Source organism: Nipponia nippon, unplaced genomic scaffold (assembly GCF_047370975.1).
Source record: "Nipponia nippon isolate SJK-2023a ecotype South Korea unplaced genomic scaffold, ASM4737097v1 scaffold_4, whole genome shotgun sequence".
NCBI classification, from domain to species: Eukaryota; Metazoa; Chordata; class Aves; order Pelecaniformes; family Threskiornithidae; genus Nipponia; species Nipponia nippon.
Window position 1 is genome coordinate 94,615,272 of NW_028262358.1, and position 22,443 is coordinate 94,637,714.

Consider the following 22,443-nt stretch of genomic DNA (forward strand, 5'->3'; position numbering starts at 1 on the left):
AGACTTTATTAAAATGGGGCAATGCAACAAATCTGTGCAAGCAGTTGAGATGAGTGACTTTGTATATGCCTAGCTGATAGCAAATGTAATGTAATATAGCTAAACACAAAGCTTTCTCACAGTGTTGTTTACGATCTGATTAAGAAACAAAACTAAACAACCCAGATGTTGCTAAAGCTGATAGATCTAAGCTGCACATTGAAAACTATAATTCACGGAGCTAACTTCTATAACATTATAAAGCAATGTATCTTTTTGTCTTAATAATTTTCACCTTTTTTTTTAAGATGTAGGAAAATCATTGTGATTACAGAGTCAAATAAATTCAAGTACAGATTTAGGAAATGGAGGCTCTTTTATTAAAAAGAAGATGCAAGAGGCACCTCCTTGACGTATACTTGAGACTCTTCTGAGCCAGTCTTAGCCCTGATGTTCCTGCCTTCAGTAAGATTTATTACCTTAGGACTTATTAAAGTGGCTCCTCAGCTTCCAGATTCAAAAGGGTTTGAATGTACCCAATTTGGACTGCAGTTATGTGAGCTATGGCTAATCTGAATCTTCCTGAGTGGATGTATTTACTGACTAACTGTCCAGTAAAGTAAATTACACCTAATTGACACACTTTTTAATACCACTTCACACATATGTAATGGTAGTGTTGCTTAAAACAAAGTCAGCTGATAATGATAATTTCTGGAGATAACATCTAAACAGTTACACTGTGTTTTTTGCTAGGAGTGACTAGTACAAAGGCTAGAAGGATATGTGCATCACACTGCATCACAGCAGATGAAAACAGATACTTCCATATTTCCTCTGGAAAATGTTGGGAAAAAGAATGAGGGTCTGCACTGTGCCATATCTGGACAGTGATCTTTATGTACCAGGGATTGTGCTGACTCAATAGTATAAGGGCATGTATTGCAGAGGAGGCCTCTGTGGTGCACAAAGTCCAGTGGATTCTGTGGACATGCTCTGAATTTGATCTGCACATGTGCAATGTCTGATGCATCCACAATGCAACAGACAATTTGCATTTGTAACAACCGTATGTCTGGAAGTCCCAGAAAAAAATACTGCACTGAACAGTGGCAATACAAGATTTAAGTCCTCTTACTCCTCTGGTAAATCCATTTCAGCTAGTCACATGTCAGCTAAATTGTGTATTTAGACAAATGTGACTGGTGGCATTAAAAACTATATCAATTATTTAAGAGGTTGGATAAGTGCTTTTATTTCACAGTCTAAAAAAAAAAAGGGATAGAGGAGGTGTTGCGGAGTATGTGCCTTAACTAGATGCCAAAAAAAGCCTGTCTGAACAAATGAGAAAAGCTAGTAGCCTATCTACTTTCTTTCATCTTCTGATAATATTTTTTGCTTCTACGTGGCTTCCTTGTGGGAAACAGCACAAGAAGAATTCCTGATGCTCTGCAGGTGCAGGAGTTGTAATAATGGGCTTGTCTTCTGTGGACTGACAAAGCTGGTGTACTCTCTAGCATCCATGTATGGTAGAAATGGAATGAAAAAAGTGTCCCAGAATAATTAATGTTAATACACTAATGGTCTACCCACATTACATAGCACCTTTCAGCTGAAAGCCTTAAAACACAGAGGTGGACAGTGTCATCCTGAATCTCAACACTGGACACACGAAAATTAAGAGACATCCCTAGGACTCAAGGCCAAAATAAAAATGCAAAGGTAAATTGCTTCTAGGCTGAAAAGAAAATGCAATCAAATACAGTGCTGTATTTGCTTCCTTTTATCTCTATATGGAGGTCTCATACTATTTTTGATGTTTACAACATTATATCATATAGAATATTGAAAGTATATGCATCTAAAAACATATACAGTAACATTATTCTGTTAATGTTGCGGGTTTTGCAGAATAGAATCAACTCTTATTGGCATGAAAGGCATGTCACAAGCTGTCTGTCTGTGATATGTCACATAGATGTGGCATGCTGTAGTTGAAAACTCCAAATCTGAAATGCCTTTCCCTTCAGTCAGACATAGTGTTGCAAGTAGAAATTGCTACAATGTCTTCTTACATTTTGAAGTAATTTGCATTCTGTTATGTTCTCAAGCTACTTGATGTTTTAAAAGTGCAATAAATAAAGAATACAATTAATTTAGATTACACTACTTGATTTGAATTATATACAGACTATGTAGTACATGAAGCTTATTAGCTAGAACATATCTCCTAGAAATTACATAATGATGAGTGCAATTGCAATCATTGTCTGTGCATATATAGTATTCAGGGAACGTCATGAATTCACTTCATGTCAGTGCATGCTGTATATTGATTGGACCTGTCAACTTTAATGGAGTATCCTCAGTCAGAACTCACATCAGAACCTGGCACTATATTTTGATCTCTCAGATAGCTAAATGATATCTAAAATTACATATAAGCAAACATCTTTCTATTGACTATGCATTGGAGAAAACTTATGTGTTTATTTTAATTCAAAGATGCTAGAGCATGTCAAGAGCATGATGTGTTCTTCAGTTATATTAGTTTTCGGCAGGGGTTTGGAAATAGCAAACCAGAAAATATGACTATGCCACTCTAAAAAAGTCTACAGTATGCCCACATTTTGAATGCAGTATGCAGTTCTGATCTCTTCCTAACTCAGACAGATCTAGTGGAACTAGGAAAGCTAGAGGGAAAGGGGATGAGGTGACAGAAGATATGGGACAGCTTCCATAAGGTAAGTCCCTCCAGTCTGGGTAAGAGGTGGTCAAGGGAGGTCTGATAAAGGTCTGTAAGAGTGCCATGGTGAAAATGAACCAGAAATGATTGTTTGTTATTCCTTGTAATATAAGATCTAAGGGCATAAAATGAAATTATTAGGCTGTATATTCAAAACAAACGATAGGAGGCATTTTTTCTCACAGGGCATAGTTAAACTGTGGAAATCATTGCCACAGGAGGTTCTAAATGACAGAAGATTATGTGAACTGAAAGAGCGATTAGATAAATTCACAGACAAAAAGATCTTTTAAGGCTACAGAACAAAAAGATAAAAAATCTGACTGTATATCACAAACTTGTTGGAATTCGGAAGGCATACCAGGGGAATTTCTACTAAATGAGTACCTTGTTCTTAAGCACTCTTCTAGGAATCTGTTAACAGCCACTGTGGCAGACAGGATGCTGGGGCTAGACTAATCTTTTGCCTGTTCAGCCCAGCTTATACTTTAACTATTATTCCTGGTTTAAAGGTTTTGCTTTCAAATTAATCACCTTTCAGTTTGCTGGTTGTTCCACATTGCATATGCATATTAAACCCAAAACACAGTGCTGAGACAGCAGTATTGTAGCTAAGCCTCAATATAATGTCGAGGTACTATGACATCCTAAATTTACAAATTGAATTTCTTGGCATCACATAAGTGGACATTGAACAGAATTAAATCTTTATTGCTTTGCATTAACATTTTATCTCATATTCTTATTTCCTTAATTTTATAGTGTAGAATTGGGATTTTACAAGTGTACTCATATCCTGAAATATTTCATAGTATTCTATCAAGATAGACAGAATATGTATTTGTATATACATAGTAGACATAGATAATAGGTGTTGCATGGTGATACTTGTTATTGTATCTCATCTGATTTTGATACACTTCATAAGGTCTATTTTTAGATTTACCCTAACAATGGCTTCACACTTTTTATTCTGTGCATGATTTTAATTGTTAAGCACTTACTTACAAAAATATTTGCTTCTTTTCTTCACAATGTTGCCTTTCTCTATATAAAATTATACCTCCTGACCCTTAGAGTGGTCAAGTTTTAATTCCAAGCCAGTAACATCTATTCTGTATTTAAAAATGTCACTGCTTTTAAGTCCAATACCTAGTAGTCCTGCAGGGCTAGAGGCAATAACTTGTACAGGGAAAAATTCTCAACTTTCCAATTGGACACACAGACCTTGCTTCTGACCCTGCAGGGCTGTCAGCTATCAAACTTTGAAGTCATGACATTTTAAAGAAAATGTACGGAGGAGTTATTTTATAGGAACAGAAAACCATTTTTAGCTCACTTTAGAAAGTTTTTATTGCTCTTTTTTGCCCTATGCTTTCAATAAGTAAGATATCTAGTTTTACAGGTGGATGTATATGAAAATAGTACTAGTAAATGTCTTAAAAAGCCTAACATATTCTAAAGGTTATAAGAGATAAATTCATGCAAAGATGTTAGCGCTTGTGGAAAAATGGAGGAATCAAACACTCAAGGTCAGAAGTAGAGAAACAATGGCCTCAGCTACAGCTTCTCTTATGGTTGTGTTTTAATATCTAGTGTCTTTTTATCTTTCTGGCCATCTCACATTAATATTAATTAAAATGATTGCAGCATTAGTTGAATTAAGCCATCCTTCATTTTCAGTGATGTGTTAATTGGAATTGCAAATTAGAATTTCTTACAGATTCCTATAAAAGAGTTATAACAATACTAGTACTGGTACTTTAATTCTTGATGAGATGTTAAAAAAATGTCTGCTTTGGAAAAATATTAGTTCACCTGCTTTAAAACTGCAAATATTTTACTGCTTCATAGTTCTAAGTTTCACAAATTCCCAATTTTGAACTCACTTAAATATATAGAAAAGTAAAAATTGATAGATTTTATACAAAATTAATTCCACTTCTACTGAACTAATTTCCCTCGAAGTTTGTTTTGTTTTTAACTTTGGCAATTTCATCTCTGGAATAACTTTCTCCCTGTGACAAAATTCAGATTTTTAGTGTAGGAAATAGAATTCAGAAATGCCATAATCCATTGCTTCTCTAAGACCATGGTTCAGCATAATACTTTAATATGTCTATAACTTCTTATGATCGTGATTTCAGTAGATTTACTCATATACTCAAAGGTAGTCACATGCTCAACATTCTTGAGAAAACACAGCCATTTCCATCTCAGTATCACAAAATATAAATGAATTAAGCCTCAAAATAGGCCATTAAAGTAAGTAAGGATCACTGGTCACATATTCCAGATGGCAAAATTCTATGCTGCTGTAGTAGATAATCAGAGCAGAATCTTCTGTCCTTTAAATCATAAAAATTTTTTTAAAATGTAAAGCCTATGCCTGTTACATTGTAAATTAGGCTATGGAAGACCTTTCTTCTTGAATTAATTACTCACTCAAATAATTGATGATTATGGTATCAGTATAATTTGTATTAATAATATAAATTATTATTCATGAATAAACTCATACTACATCAAATAAAAAACTGTAAACAGATTTATGTTAATGGAATATCTTTTTGCAACACTTAGCAGAATTAGGAATCAATTCCAACTCAAACGCAAACAATAATCATAATCACAGAAATATACTCCTCTATCAAAACATGTTTTAAATGTCCCTCTGTACATGTAATGTAATTCCTTTCCCTTATCAGCCCCTCCACTCCAATTTCTAAAGGAAAAATGACTGATAATACATCTTGTCACTTCCATGACCTAGCACTATTTGGCTTGATGTTTGTCAAATACTACACTTCCTAAGAGAACTCACTTGAAGTCCAGAGTACCTATACAAGGGCATGAGTATGACTTGTGCTGAATATCCAGGAGAAGGTTCCCCTTTATTTGCTTATTGACAACATCGATAGGCAATTAAATATTTGCTAGTAGTTGCAAAAAATGTTTCCTTTTAATCAAAGTTCATGCTAACATTGTCTCACTTAATGGTCAGTCATTACTGTTCAATGCCATTGGGAAAGGTATATGTATTGGGAGAAATCCCAGTAAAAGTCCTGGCAGAAGTCAGCAGATTGCAAGAGAGATCATGCTGTAGTACTTTCTACCTGGATACCGTAGTTCTTTTGTGAGTGAAACCATGTGAAACTCATGAAATGTTTCACTGCCCATGTGAAATCGTCAACTGGAGAGAGTTCCATGGAAGTAGCTACTAGGAAAATGTAGAGAAAAATTTCTCTCTACTTACATTTGAGAGAAAATATTATTCATGCAGCTGCCCCTGCGCTTACCCATGGTGTAAAAGTGAGAAGTGTGGCATGAAAGGGGGGACTTAATTGACAGGGTATTGCTGGGGATACAAGGATGGGGACGCAGCTCAAGAGCGACCATGGCCAGGATACTGGAGCAACGAGGAGGAAAAGAAACACTGCAGTACTTGAGCTGGGTGTCAGGAAGAAGGGAAGCTTATTGCATAATGCCTCTGTGTATATTCTGTCCAACAAATTCTTTTATGTCCGTACAAGGCTGATGGCACTTTAAATAAAGGTTCTGTAAACTTTCCCAAAACATCTTTGCGATTTCTGTGTTCAGCATGTTTATGTACCTCCCCTTGCAAATTAATAGGTTTTCAAATATTTTACCCTTATTTAACAATGATGCATGGGAGCTTCTGCTCCATGAAGGAAGGGTGAATTCAGCACCACCTGCATGATGTTAATAAATGTTTTGGTCAAGCCTATAGCGACTGTGGTATATACAAAGTGTGATGGCAAAACTGACGAATGGGATAAGAACATGAGGGAAAATTGTCTTAGACATGAAGAATAAATATTTAGGTTTTTATGATAAATAGGATTAATACCAGTTTATGTTGCAGAAAGACATATTGATTCATCTACTACAGTAGCAAATGTTTTTAAAAGAGCTGTGGATGCCCCTGATTTTAGTATTTTCAGTAGTCAGTGCAACATCTTAGCATGTTTGACTTTTTTCCCCTTAAAACAATTTAAAAAAACATCAGGTCCACTGAAAAAAAGCGTTCACACACATGAAAAACATGCAGCAAACAGTTCCTTCTCCACAAGGTAAAATAATTTCTAGAATGAGTTAGAGAGATATGTGTCTTTTTTGTCTGGAGCTAATATTTTTTGGTAGATTTCTTCCAGCAGAAAAACAAATATTAAAGAGGATTTTTTAAAGTTAATTAGAAAAAATAACAAAACTATGTGAATAAATTTATCTCAGATTATGGAAACCAGGTGTGTTCATAAGCACATTTTCCTTAAAACACTTAATTTCTGATTTAAACTTAAACTGATGTAGACTTTTAATCAACTTTGTAAAAATTACTTTAGAGATAAATGTAAAGACTCAAAAAACAGCTGTAACTTTAGACTTCATCAGTGCTTCAAAAAAGTCTGCCATTAAATCTTGTGTTTTTTTCTTGAAATTAAATCATTTACATAGTATTTTTGTTCCTTAAACTGACAAAGGAAACCTTGATATACAAGACACATCACTGTTCATAAAACTGAGATTCTGAGCATGCACACATTTGTGTATGCAGTGTTATACATGTAGATAGTCCCATCTTTACATATGTAAGTCATTGAAGGATCTGGTTCTAATGCTACCATGTATATAAAACCGTGGTTTTGCCAGCTGAAATGCAAACGACAATAGCAACCTGGTTGTAGGTTGCTACTCCTGTGGATAGCGTCATAGAATTCATATAAAAATTTATCTGAATATTTGCTAATGTAGACAGCACCCAAGTCTGCTTCTTTATCTGTACTCATATTTACAGATTTCCTGTGAAATTGTTGCCAGAAACTACAAAGGTCACATTAAACTTTTGTAAAGGTGTTTCTGGATATGTTGCCTCTGTGTCCATGAGGCAACATATCAAACACTGCCGTAAATGCATGTGCTGTAAGCACTGCTTTCCATGACATGTAAGTCATCATATTAATGAAGGGAAGAGGCCTCTAGCTATCTTGTGACTCCTGCATTTTTCCTTTTACCAGTTTTAGGTCCTTTCATGAATGCACAGCATGCTTTATATGCTGGAGGACTAGAATCATTGTTTTAACTGTTCCTTTTTTCTTTTGGGTAAATGAAAGGAGGTTGTTGCACAAAAGAAGAGACAGTATATAAAATTACCAAAGCTTTCTTTTGGAAAAGCAAATTCCTCACTACCTCCCAAGGGAATTATATGAAAACCTCATGCAAACAGAATGTGTATATTTTTATGACTCAAGCTATGAAGTTACAGCCACATACGCTATTTCATTTTGTATTCACTATCAACTACAATTACTCCACTTTCCAGCTAATCTTTCATCTCTGCAGCTCCTCTTTGGAATCTCATTAGATTAATAGGTCACTAAAACATTGTTTGATCATATTTCTCAACCACCTTCGTCAGCTTATGAGTCAACCCTGCAACACATGAAAGCAAGATCATTTTTGCACTCACTTTCTCTAACATATTTTAAATATTTAGTGCTAAGAAAAGATCTGTTCCTTCCCACCTTCTCTTCTGTGTCACAAGGTAGTAGGTATTTTAATTCAAGACTAATATGAAAAACAGCAAGCTACTACAGGATGGTTGGAGGATATGCAAAAGAAATTAACTCTTGAAGGACAACCACGGGCAGCCTGACCTGGGTTACTGGGATCTTATGATGCCAAAGCAGACCTAGCTAAATACATGGCATTTGGTTATATATTATTGACAAACTCTGTGATCTGATATTTAGACTTAGTATCTTCTATTCCACTTAGTGTCCTAAGAAATACGAGACATTAAATATTCCCCTTCCTGCACAAGTCAAATGAAAAAAGAAATATATCTGTATCTAGAGAGTATTTTGATAGTTTAATCCTCCCACACTATTGAAACCAGGCATCAGGAAAACGTCCAATTTAACACACAATGTTTGATGAAAAAGCAAAGTAGTTGGAGAGAGTACAGAAGACAGTAACAAAGAGGATCAAAGATCCAGAAAACATGAACAATGAGAAAGGCTGTAAGAACAGTATATTTAATTGAGGGAAAAGAAAACCTGAGAGGAAACATGACAACAGTTTCCTCACTTATAAGAGGTTGCCAGGAAGAGAAAGTACTGTCCTGTTCTTCTTTTCCACCAGAGACCGGAAAAAAAAATGCTGAGCTTAGACTGAAGCAGGGGCTACTAGGGAAAACTTCCCAGCTGTAGGGACAGTAAAGCCTTGACCGTTCTGCCTTGGGGAGCCGTGAAATCTCCAACATCTCAAGTTTTTAAGAGCATGTTACAGAACAGTCTGCTGGGAATGGGCGAGAGGCCAGGGCAAGTGATCTCTTGAGTGATCTCCTTCACTACTTGCTACAAGCCAGTGATTTCTTCTAAAGGGAGCTGCGTTTGCTGAACACTCTTGAAAATGCTGAAGTACCTTCCACTACCAGTGACTGTAATAGCAGTGTGCTGCTGCATGTACATTTGAGCACAAAACTGGGAATCAGACAAGGTAAATGCTTGGCAGTTTATCAGCGTGGCTTAGAGAGCTGGACATTTTTTTTTTAATTGTGGTATGCCTGTTTCAAGATTTGTACAGATGTGACCTATGAGATTTCAGAACTGAGCAGAACTGTAACACAAATGCAAACGTAAGATCCAAAGCCAGCTGCAGTAAGCAGAAGAGTTTCAGCTGGCTTTGGAGCAGGTCTGCAGTGTGTGTGTGTGTGTGCAAGGTCGTATGTGTGTCTGTATGTGTGCTGGGGGAGAGGAGGAAGGAGACATTTGTACAGCCACTTATCCTGACTTTGAAATGTTGGCTTTGTGTAATTGACTCAGGGGCGTATTCAAACTGCCTAATTTAGGAGTTGAAATTACTGTGGCATTTCGGCTCAAGATAGAAAAAGTGAAACTGCCTAATCTCTGGAGTGGACAGGCTCCCCATATGCCAGTGAAGCAACTTAATCTCTATGCTTATATGAAACACTTATTGTAATCTGAATACATACTTTACAATCAAATTGAGCATGTTTTTAAGCATTTGGCTTAAGCGCCTGAATAGTGCTTCAACAGGAACATAATATAGAACATAAACCAGAGTATCATGACTCATACAAAAGGGAAGTAAAGTTAAAACATTTAAAAGGTCATATTTCATTTTTAGATGATGCAGAAGCTATTTTATATATTCATAACAGTCAAGTGGAAGCAGTGGAATTTTCTTAGTAATTTGTGAAGCTAATTAGTTGACACACTGAGAAATCCAAGCTATAAAGCATACCATAGTCAAATCAATGATAATAAGAAATAGTTTTGATGATTTTTTCAGTGTTTTATTGTTCCATACAGGGACACAATAATATTGCAGAAAATTGATTTTCTGTGGAAAAGTTCCCCTGTTAAGCATTGTATTCATAATATTGGAAACCAATGAGATTTTTAAAAAGAACTAATAAATAGTGCAAGGAATATTAGCAAAGTTCTTTCCCCCACAGAGTTAAATTCAGGCTGTTAAACTGAATCATGAAGTGGGTCAGTGATCCAACCCCTGAGTTTCTTACACAATGGCCTCCTGTGAGGCACAATGTTCTCTGTGAAGTTATTTAGAGTTGACAAGCCATATCACCTCCCAGGAGGTGGATAAGGCCCTATATTGTACATTTTATAATTCTGCAAAAAAAAGTTATCATTGTTTTATTATCATTGATCTGTTCATACAACTCCTGTTGAGTTAAACAAAAACTTTATGGACCAAAGAAAGTACGTACTAATATTGTAATATATTATGTATAAACAATTGATAAAACAAAGCCAAAGTGACTGGTAATTAGAAAGGACACCTTTTATGAAAGTTGTATTTTCTTATCAAGTGTCAGGGCCCTGATTTCACGAACAGGCTCTGATTATCCTGATGAGTCTATAACTGTCTTTCTCCATAATCCTCCTCTGCAACCTCTTTTCCCACCCCTTCCCAGAGGCTTGGCTTCCTGTGCTCAGGGTCACTTCTGATCTGCCAGAACCATGTAACTTTTTATCCACCTGCTGTGAAAACGTCTATGCCATATGAAAAAAGGTGTGAAAAGCTGGGACATCCATGCACACATGCTTCACCCCTTGGCTCAGGGGTTGCATTTAAGCTCAGGCCCCTGCCCCTGGTCCATGTCTGTGCTATGCTGTAGTTATGCTGTGCTTGGCCTTGCACCCCATGCCAGTCCTGACCTTGTCTTGCTGACTTGATTTCCCAGCCTGATCTCAGATCTGCTGCATCACTACAGGCTGCCTGGTGATCAATGGGCTGTGGCTGACCCTGGACTCGTTCTGCTTTTCTTGTTTGCATACTGTGGGACTGCACCTTTCATCTGAGGTCTTGCTGTCAGCCTCAGCTCCCAGCTCACCTTCCCTTGCGGAGCTGCCCACTCCTGCTGCTCCCTTGATGCCAAGGTGCCATACCATAATTCAAATACATACTGATAGGGGACAAGTCTAATAATAGCGGCCCTGAATGAATGTTCTTTCTTACTTTTGTCTCAATGCACTGAGGGCAATCAAAAGTTTCAGCACCTTTCTGAAGAGGCTGTAAACCTTATTAACCAGCTTTGGGAAAAACTGTATTATCTAGTATAAAGAGTGAACATAGTGCAAATTAGTACAATCCATTGAACAAGGAAGGACCTTGAGATGTCTTTTGCTATGGTATTGCAAGAATGGCTTACAAATGTCCATTAACTGATTACATTAATTACAGCTTCTCTCCTATCTCACAGGAAACATTCAAGTTCTGTTTGACTCTTTCATACTTTCTTTGAAATCTTGGCCAGGCCGCCAGGACAGGGTGCCATCACCCTAAGCTGATGAAACAGCTTTACAGATTTGCAGACTAGCAGCGCAATGATCATTTCCCAAAGCATCTTATTCTGTAAGCTGACCCCAGAGTAATTTTAAAATTTGTATTTGTACCACTAACGCTTCTTTTTCTTCATCTAAGAAGAATTCTCTCTATTACTTATGCTTTACACTTCCCTCCTGAACACTGCTTTAAAGCAGGTCCATAAACACAGGGCTCCACCATGATTCTATTTCCTGGCAATCCCACTAACAGCTTCAGCATTAGTAGAAAAGAACTGCTTTCCTAATGGAGGTGAGATGAGCATCAGAAAATTTTCCTTTTCTCCCTATTAAAACACAGTGGGACTGCAATGTAGATACTAGGCATCTCTGGTTTAGCCCCCTGAGCATGCTTGGAGAGTGCTTAGCACCCTCAGCTTCCTGTGGCAGATCTAAGGCTTTTTGGCTGGGGTGAATCCTGGTTGATCCAGGACTACTGTGTAGGCACAGTGTATGTATGTTGTAGTCCTGGCACATCTGCTGCTGTGCTTAGCACAGGAGGGAAAGCAAACACAGAGGGTCATAAAGTTTTTGGGGGGTGCCTGTGGATCCTTCTGTGCCCCTGAGAACCTGCACTGGCATTAGCACAAAAAATAATGTTTCAAAACGTAAATGGGTATTATGAGGGGGACAGAAACCCCTCAGGCTGGTGCTGTGCAAGGGAACTGAGCTGCCCATATCTCATCTACCAGGATGCAAGCAAGGCCCCAGACATTAAGTACTATGCATGTTTGAGGCTGAAATAAGCCATAGACAGAACACAAGAATTATGTAAAGTAGATGATGATTGTCTGTAGAAACTCATGCAGATCCCTTTCTTGCAATGTAGAACAATCTTGGACTGTGGTCTGCTTTCAGAGCTATCTCAAAATTGCTGATACAAGAAGATGATGCTCAGAAGGCAAACATGATGCAAACGTACCCGGAATCCAAAACATTCCCCTCCTTCTGTTCTCTTGGAAATCAATTTGGCTACAGAAACAGACTTTCTTAATTTGATCCCTTTGCTCCCATGAAATTTCATTTCTTTCTTCAGGATGATTCAACTTCAACAACAGTGAATAGGGTTGTGGCTGAAACTTTCTTCTCTGAGATGGAAGAGGTGGTATAAAGCTCCAGGTGTTAAGAGGGAAAATTAGGGTGGGATTATAGCTTCAAAAGCAAATGTTTTTGAAGGCCATCATATAAGTCATCATATAAAAGGCCATTATGTAAATCACTATAATAGATAGATGCCTCACTGATCCTCCTCAATGAAAGCAACAAGCCAATTGTCCATAAACATGTAGATGTCATCTACAACTGAAAAGTATTGAATTACAGCTTCATTGAGATGTCTAATTCTCCATGTCTATTTCTAATTAGGTACCCAGTACTGAAGAAGAAAAATATTTCAGGTACCCTTCTTTAATATTTCCTATTGTCTGATGTAGTTGTCTCTCTGTTCACTGCATTGCCTGTTATGAATCACATTCTGAGGAACCTCGTTCTCCCCCTTTTCTGTAGATCAATGACACACTGAGGGAGACTGAGTATACCCCATTTCCTTTATTCACCTGGGGCAAATGTGCTCTAAATTGTCACAACTGCTTGTGCTGACTCCGGTATCAAAATTCGCTATGGGCATAGAATAAAGCCTGTGTGATGCAATAGAGTCATAGGTCTAGTATTTTAGTTAGTTTTCAATGTATAAATTCTTTAAATAGAAAACAAGAAAAGTCCAAGAAAAACATGCTTTTAAAAACATTCTCCCAAGAACAAACAAAGCAGGGGTACTTATTAAGACTAATAACTTGAAAGAGCCTGTCTGGAACTGTTTGGTTTGTTTTTTTTTTTTTTTTCAATAGACTTAGTATTTGTTAAATAATACACATTCTCTCACTATCACAGATGCTGCAGTTGAAATTGTACTTTAAGATTGCAGCAATTAGCTGTGTTCTGAAAAGAAAAAAAGAAAAAAGGCCCCCAAACCCACCAACCACCCTTTTCTTTAATCCACAGGGCTAGGAAATAGGGTTTTTTTGTAACACAAATGAATTTCAAATTCTCTAATTTTCATTAAAGTTCTCATACATGAGGTTGCTGCTTGGATTTTGCTCAACTGGAACAAAGCTGGTGAAGAATATTTCAAGCTTCCTTTCAAGTCCCTCCTAGCAGCTGGAGAATGAAAAATGGTCCGCTGCCAAAGTGTGGCAAGGGTTTTCCTTTCCTTTTCTTTCCTTTCTCTGAGAGTTTACTGCAACATTTGATATTATAAACCATGAAATTTTGCTTTCTACTCCTGAAACATGTTGGGGAATTACTTGTATTACACTTCAATGATTCTAATAGATTTAACTTCCTGTGGACAACTTTTAATTATCCATGTGGAGTCAGACTTGAGGCATCCCCAGGGCTCAATAATCACCCCTTTAGTATCTATGATCAATGTGTTACCACCAGATATTTATCAGTCATTATACTAATTACAGCATGGCAAAATGCTTTCACTTTTAGGCATATACTTGCACGGACTGATTGATTCCTCTGCTACTGTTGTAAAAACTTGCAGGTAACCTGCGAGTGCTTTCTGACAACTGTGACAAATCTCTTGGATTCTTTTAGTAACAAAGTAATGTGTTCAGTGATGTTCCTGTTTTTCTGGCTAGGATTTGGCCCTTTTTCTGTTCAAATCAGGTGATCGTGGCCTCATTACTCTTCACATGTTTCTGTTTTTCCTGTTTCTTCTACTCGAACTTAAGCTGATAGTTAAACTAAACAGCACTCCACAAACAAGGAAATATTCACTATCTCAGGTCTCCTCATGCGTAATTATCAATTTGATATGATTAGACCCATTCTTCATGTGCTCTATTAATATCCTAACTTTGCCTCACCAAAACTGATTCTCTCTCATGCTGGTCCCTGCAAAAATTGATATAAGGCCCTGAAATGAATTTTAACTTTCATTTCTCTTACAATTGGACTTATTTATTTATTTGGTTGGTTGGGATTTTTTTGCTCTTGAGATGATAGTTGTTCTGTCTGCCTTCTGATGAGCATTTGCTCTTCTAAGACTAGTTTGTTTTCAGACCACAATGCAGTGCCAAACTTTCATCATTACAGTCATCAGCAATTCCTTGTGAACCCAAGCAGAATTTTCTCTAGTTAGCCTCCTACCTATAATAGCTGTCTTTGACATAAGTACACACTCAATTCTCCTTAAATGCTTTGTAAGAGTTGCTTTTAAGTGTTGTGTTATTTCTTGGTTCTCCTTCATTCTATCCAAATGAGATTGGCCTACCTCCTGTGGCTTGATCATCTCCGCGAAATCTTCTCTGCAGGTGTCATACAGGTTTCTCTTCTCAAGGCCCTGATTTTTAATCTGTACCTGCTTCTCTTCAATAAACTTATCTGTCAATGTGGGCCTAAATTTCATTTATATGCTGATGACAAACAGATTGATGTTATAAAATTAGCCCTTAATATTCCTTCTGCCACATCTGTGCTGCCTTCTTGCCAAGCTGATGACAAGGTTTGGATGTTTAGAAATTTGTACAATTTAATGCCTCCAAAATATACATTGCTTCAGGGGGAACAGATACGATTTTAAATTACCATTCTTTTGCAAATCTGTCATTGTGGGCTCAGTATAAAGAATTCTGCAATAGCGAGGAATGAGACTCCAGATCTTCTAGCATTAAAATCATGTGTATTTTTATACATCAAAAACTGGTGGCAAGCATAAGGCACTAAGGTTCCAAACCAGTATGATATGCACCCAGTACCAATGGGCAGCATAGCCACTGCCAATTTTGAACTAGAGAAATTCAATTCAAATTCAACAACTACTTTGTCACACTTTTCAAAGTATCTTTTAATTTTATGTAATTATAGATAAAGACTTTTGGAGCATGTTTTTTAAAAATTACTTGGAGACTTTCAGTGTTCTTAGGATGATCTTTACATAACAATTAGATTAACGGTAGCTGATGGCATCAGGGCCAAACTCAGATGCAATCCCAGTGAACATATAATGAAAACTGTCTCTGAAATGGGCAGGTTTCTGGTAGAGCTCTCTGAAAAGCCTGCAGTGAAATCTGAAGCCAGGTTAATCTTTTTTTTGGTTTTGTGTTTGATCTGAATCTGAAATACAAGGTAAACACTTTTGTCTGTTGAGAATGGCTTCTTGAATGGAGAGTCACTTAGTTTTGACAAAAAGCAGGGCCTACTTTTTCAAAGTAAGGTGAAGTTCAGTTCATATTCAAAAAAATGAAACCAATCAAATCCTCAGGAATTTTATTCTAACTTAAATTTGAAAATCAATGTTTCTGTCAATAGCGTCTGGAATTCAAGGCAGACTGAAAGTTTGCAGAAAATTTGCACAGCCTTCATTTCCAGCCTTCTCCTTCTTAATATATGAAATAATTTCTAAAAGCAATATATGAAAATTCATAAAAGTAGTCTCTTAGCTGTACATGAAAGGAGGTCAGCTGATTATAGGCTCTCATCTCACATGTCAGGACAAGAACAGCGTGTTCAGATGGTCTGCTATGAATAAATACAACATGTATTTTTCACATAACAGGTTTCTAGCATTCTCACATAAGGTTTACTGAAAACTTAAGAAGATTCCCCTTACAGATTTCTGGACAAGACTTTTTTAGGTGTATTAGGTGATTTCCTCTTTGTTGTTAGCATGACAGAGGTATTCTTTTCTTACTTTGAATCACAGGTATTTAAGGGAAATCAGTCTTTTCCTTTCAGACCTAAAATTCCTGAATATGTTCAGTTTTGGGCCCCTCACTACAAGAACGACATCGAGGTGCTGGACATCGAGGACATCGAGGTGCTGGAGCGTGTCCAAAGAAGGGCAATGAAGTTGGTGAAGGATCTAGAGAACAAGTCTTACGAGGAGCAGCTGAGGGAGCTGGGGTTATTTAGTCTGGAGAAGAGGAGGCTGAGGGGAGACCTTATTGCTCTCTACAGCTACCTGAAGGGAGGTTGTAGTGAGGTGAGGGTCAATCTCTTCTCCCAAGTAACAAGCGACAGAATGAGAGGAAATGGCCTCAAGCTGTGCCAGGGGAAGTTTAGGTTGGATATTAGGAAAAAATTCTTCACCGAAAGGGTAGTCAGGCATTGGAAGAGGCTGCCCAGGGAAGTGGTTGAGTCTCCATCCCTGGAGGTATTTAACAGACGGGTAGATGTGGTGCTCGAGGACATGGTTTAGTGGTGGACTTGGCAGTTCTAGGTTAATGGTTGGACTCGATGATGTTAAGGGTCTTTTCCAACCTTAACGATTCTATGATTCTATGAAAATCAGGCCAATATTCTCTAGTTAATTGCCTTTAAGCTCTATCAATCTGTATAGGAAAATAAATTTATTCACGCTTTCAAAAACAAAAGTCCTACAGGAATGTTTTAAGAGCAAATGTTATTATTGTGAGTACTTGCTTCTCCTGCTGGTCATCCAATTCCTTTTGTTCATTTTCTTAATGCTTTTCTTTGTAGCTGGGAATAAGGGAAAAAGTGGCTAGAAAATACAGGAAAAATAAAACATCCCTGGAATATCTATACTGTTTTGCATGTCATTTCGCACATCCCATTGTTTAATGCATTGATCTGTGTGTCAAAGCAGAGTTTCGTGTTCAAACCAAACTGATGGGGGCAGAGAGACAGCCTGCAGCTGGGCTGGGTCAGCAGAGTGATGGAGTTTAAAACAATACAAACACTGCTCTTCTTTTCCAGAGGTGATAAGGATGGCAACTGGCTCAGGATCTCATGAGGAAGATTGTCTCTGTCAAATCCACAGCTATAACATGATTCTTGACTGTAAGACTTTGGATTAAAGCCAGCAGACGAAGTGAGTAATGTGGTTATTGATTGAAGCTGGACTCCCCAGAAAAGAGAAGTGGAATTAAGAAAGATGGGAACTAATTAATCCTATCTGCTTACAGATGTGGTGCAAAAAGAGAGAGTCATCTCCACTTCCAGGATGAACTGTGAGCATTTTGGAGGTGCCTTTGGTGTAAAGAAGCGTCACTGAGTACATGTAAATGTATTGCTCTCATGTAGTAGACCTAGACCATGAACTTTCCATGAAAACTGTAAAAACAGCTTTTACTGTTATGCACTGTTTATGGATGGATATGCTTAGAATTTGTTCATAACAGAAACCTGTAGCAGCTTTGGCATTGCAACAAATGTCTTTACACTAGTTTTCGGTCATCCACAGTCTCAAGTTAGTCACAGACAGTTCAGGACTGCTTTAGAATTTAGGCTTGAAAGGGTGGGTAGGCAGCTGAAAAAGGGGCTTTCCCCCATACTCCAAGATGAAAATATTTCACTACATTTGGATCACTTATTCAGATAAAAAGTCTAAACTGAGATTTTAGCAACTTTTTGCTCTTATGTTAGCATTTTTTTTAAAGGTAATGAAACATATATAGTCATGTAAAAGAAGCTTTAACAGAAGAATGAACGATCTCTTTGTTCCAAGTACTCCATTTTTAGGCAGAGTCAAATAAAATTCAATGGCAGAATACCTGCATCTCTCTTCACTTTTGATTCCATTTGCTTAGCTGTTAAACCTAATGCTTGTTAATTTTATTCGTAACATATTGAGCCAGTTTCACTGGCATGCTTTCCTCTGCTTGTTTGTACCTCTTCAGTTATGCACAGCAGGCATGAACTGAGTTTAGCCAGCTGATTAAGGTGATTGGCATCAATGGAGCACTGCAAGACAGAATGTACCAGTAAATGTGGCCCTTGTTTAAAAAATCAATGTCAAGTGTTGAGCTCCCCACTAACTCTTTAGCAGGCTAAGGAAAAATATATTGTTCTTAATTTTAAATATACAGAAGCTCACAGATCTGTTTGTGTTTTTCTGTGAATATGGAAATATGTTTGTATTTGAATGAAATTTTGGGCAATTTGACATATTTATGTCAAAATTAATATATTTTTGTGTGTATATATCAAATTCAGATGTCAATACATCAACTCAACAAAGTGTTCATACAGATTTCACTCTTGTTCCCTCACATTTGTGAGCATTCAGATGGTTTGGTATAGAATTAGAGAGGTGCTATGAATAAAATTTTGGCTTTGGTTGGGATGCTGCTCCAGTCTCTGGTTTACAAATGTTCAGAAAATTTTGGGTCAATGGTTTTACACAAAAAATATGCATAATTAGGTTGAGCATCCAGCAGATTGTATCTGAATAGTAGATAAACTGTATTCTCTGACTTTATATTTGTTTTATGCATAAACACTGGCAGACTACATATTAGGCCATCATAACTCATCGGAGGTTGTGGATGGACATCAGAAATCCTGCACATAAACTACCAAGTTGTGCACTGTGAAGCCTTAAAAACAAACCTGCAAAATACATTCTTGCTGATGTACAAGATCAAAGGAAGAACTGGGGAAACAGCTGGCTCTCCAAATGCTGATCACCTGCTGCCTCCAGCTTTCCCAGCCTAGCACAGCAGATCAGCCGGTTCCATCAATGACAACTACAGCTATTTTTTTGTGGGCCACATATAGAAAAGCTTAATAACCTGCAAGTAGTCCAAGGTCTATACATATTTGGTGTGTGATACAAAATGAAAACAGTGTTCCTTTCAAAAAGCTACTAAAGACTTCAGAGCAAAGCCCAGCTTTTCCCAACAATACTTTGTCATTCACAATAATTAAACAGAAGGTTTTTATCATGATACTGCTAAAAGTTCAAGAGCCAACATCAGAAACTGAAGACATGATATGGGTTTATGTTTATGTGATTGGTTCAGGTTAGGGTTTTTTTGACTAAGTATTTAAAATAAAACTAGATTGAAATTCTAGTCATGTATCTGTAATCTAATTCAGAATTATTAAAGGGCTTCAACAGTTTTATAAGTTCTTCACTTTGGATAAATTAGGGTTTGGATCTAGAGTACACAGCAATTTAAAGTTATTGGAGCGCTTCACAAATTGGAATTCTAATTTGGAAGAATGAAGGTCTCCTAAAAATGTGAAGCACACCAATAATTTTAAATTATTTTCTAGTTTGCAAGCCCAGAACCCCTACCATTTACAAAGAAAGACACTTATAACAAAAAGTAAAGTGCTGCAATAATTTCAAATCAGTGAGTATGGTGTAGAGCGATCCTAAGGCACTGAAGTGCTACACTTTCTGTTATGGAAGACCTTCAATCTTAAAAATATAAGCAAGTCAAAGAGCTTCTTCTCTGCAAAACTGAAGACACATTGAACTGATTTTACTAAGCAACACACATATTACAAAAGAGTGCATAAACATTTCAGATGCAACTACACAAAAAACATCTGTGTATCTGTGAATATAGCTGATAGCTTAGTTTTTCCTGATTTATAACTTTGCTCATTTATAACTATTGGTATTATATATAAAATCAGTTCAGTAGATCAGCCTATTCAGTGATCTTTTTTTTCCTCTAAGAAAATGTATCTGTGTCTAATTTACCTGCACATTTATACATACATGTGTCTAAACAAAAGCACTTTTTACTTCACTTTTGGGAGAGAAACAAAGTATCGTAGTCCTGGTCCTCACTGATAATACAAGGCATGAGAAACAAGTCTATACTCTTTTGACCGACACTAAGTCAGTGATGTGATCACGGATCAAAGACAGCTCATAGTGGAAACAGCGTGATAAAATAGTCCAAATACTGTAGTCGAAGATCTGATTTAGCTTCAGTGGCAAAGTGACAACTCTGTTCTATCTCTCTGATCCTGCCCTGTGTCTTCTGGAATTAGTTCTGGGTTAGCTTTTTTTTGGAAAACACCATCTTTCAATCAGCATGATTATATTTTCTATTTTATATGTTATTATCTTGCCATAAAACTATATAATTCATTATTAATTAATGATTTAACCTCCACTTGACCTTTTTCTCTCTATGTAGAACTGCTACTATTTCTCTAGTTTTGGAAATGATACATGTTTGACCTCATAGCCTCTAACTTCTTTTTATGCAAAACCAATGATCTTATCCTCCCTGTTCCCTGACTAGCTTTTGCAACACAGATTCCTTGATGATTTTTAAGTCTCGGTTTCAGTCCTCATTTTGCTCTGATCATTTCTTTTACAGGTTCTTTATGATCTCACATGTGACTCTGATTATAGTTTTCTCTCTTTTTTTTTTCCTTCCACTGTGTGTGATTTCTGTGTAGCTGTCAATATTATTGATCCTTATTGAGTATCTCAGGAAGAAGGTTGATATCTACCACTTTTTCATCTCTTTTGAGCCCCACCTAACTGTTCTTTCAGCAGTTTCTTTGGATTTCCTGTTTTCTTTGCCTCATTGATTATGAAAATTTTGAAAGCTCTCCTCTTTTGTGTCATACGTGCATGCATAGTTCTGAATATCACATTCATTCAGGTCACACTGACTTTGCACCTCTTTCAACTAAGTTTCTTTTCCCATTACAGGTGGTGAAAGAAAGATTTGGTAAAAAGTAACAGAGACAAAGCAGGCAAAGTGGTCCACAGACAAAATCGACCTGAAGAAATTGATCACCGAATTGAGTTAGTTTGTAGCTAATTAAATAAGTTGCTATTGAAATGAATTGAGAGCTTAAGCTAAACTGGTTATCAATACATCACTGAAGTCACTGAAAATGAGGGAAAATAACACACAGTTGCACAACGGTGTATCTCAAAAGAATTTTGCAAGTGAGGTCAACACTTTTTTTATGTCAGAGGTGGGAAAGCTTTTGTACAGAAAAGAGAAGTGATTTTCCCAGGGTCATTCAGTATTGGTGGGAATATAAAGTGTGTTCCCAGCTAACTGACCAATTTGCTCGGCAACTCTGCTTCCAGTTTCCCCCTCTCTCATTGCAGTTTATCAATATCACCTGCAAAAACACAGGCTTCAGAGGAAGCAGAGACAGGAATAACATGCAGTGAACCAGTATTCACTGCATTCAACAGTGAATTCCTGAGATGCTCAAGAAGGCTCAAGGGAAAGACCAAAAAGAGAATGGTAATGCTGACCTCATTTTCATGATGTTGGGGGAAATGGATTCAGAAAAGGACTGGAGTATATTAATGAAGGACTTGATAGGCATAATAAACTACTGATTTTGCACTTTTGAGAAACTCTGTAGTTCACTAACAAGGTTACATTTTTAAAAAATATTACATTTCCCTTATTATGTATGTTATAAAACATTTTCCAAATGGCAAAGGCTTCAGGATCAGACCAAAATTCATAACCATATTCTGTTTTTCTTCCCTTTCCTAATTCCATTTTCTAACTACAATGGCTAACTGTGAACTTGCTTTTCTCTGTCTCTGCTATTCATTTGATTAACACTTCTTTTCCAGGTCTCTCCCTTCTGCATATCTCATCTCTGAGTAGGTGGTGAAGTTTTCACTTCTGTCCCACCAATCTGGAAATGTCTCTTCATTTACTTTGAGTCACTTTCATTTCAAAGTTATGTGTCCCCCGTCTATGACCCTTTGTATGACCTATGTATACTAAGAAGGAAAGTCTCTGTCATATACTTCAAGCACCTCTTGAATATATTACCAAAGAAACTCTTGGTGCTTAAGAAAGAAAAATAGTCCTGCTTCCAAAATCTTACAGTATGAGAGACAAAATGTTACCTCTCTTGTTCAACAGCTTAAAGTAATTCAGTTGATACAGTTTTAAATTTATTTACGACATGTTAATTTAGATGTCTAGCTAGCAGAGTCTGTTTTTCCACAGAAATTCAGCCCTTCTTTGAATATTTTTTTTTCCTGACTACTTCCTGGTTAATTACAGTCTAAGACACTTTTCCCACAGAGACAGGTTCTCAGTCTTGCCTCTAGCA

At 37.0% G+C, this 22,443-nt stretch overlaps 1 protein-coding gene and 1 long non-coding RNA gene across 7 annotated transcripts in view; one reads left to right on the top strand and one right to left on the bottom strand.

Annotated features, from left to right (window-relative positions):
* ADGRB3 (adhesion G protein-coupled receptor B3) overlaps window positions 1-22,443 on the bottom strand; it is a 465,784-nt gene that overhangs the window by 113,882 nt on the left and 329,459 nt on the right. The window lies entirely within an intron of this gene.
* LOC148053436 (uncharacterized) lies at window positions 2,581-18,139 on the top strand. Its single transcript, XR_015708543.1, has 4 exons — window positions 2,581-2,723; window positions 12,982-13,013; window positions 17,344-17,458; window positions 17,553-18,139. It is a non-coding gene; the product is annotated as an uncharacterized LOC148053436 (long non-coding RNA).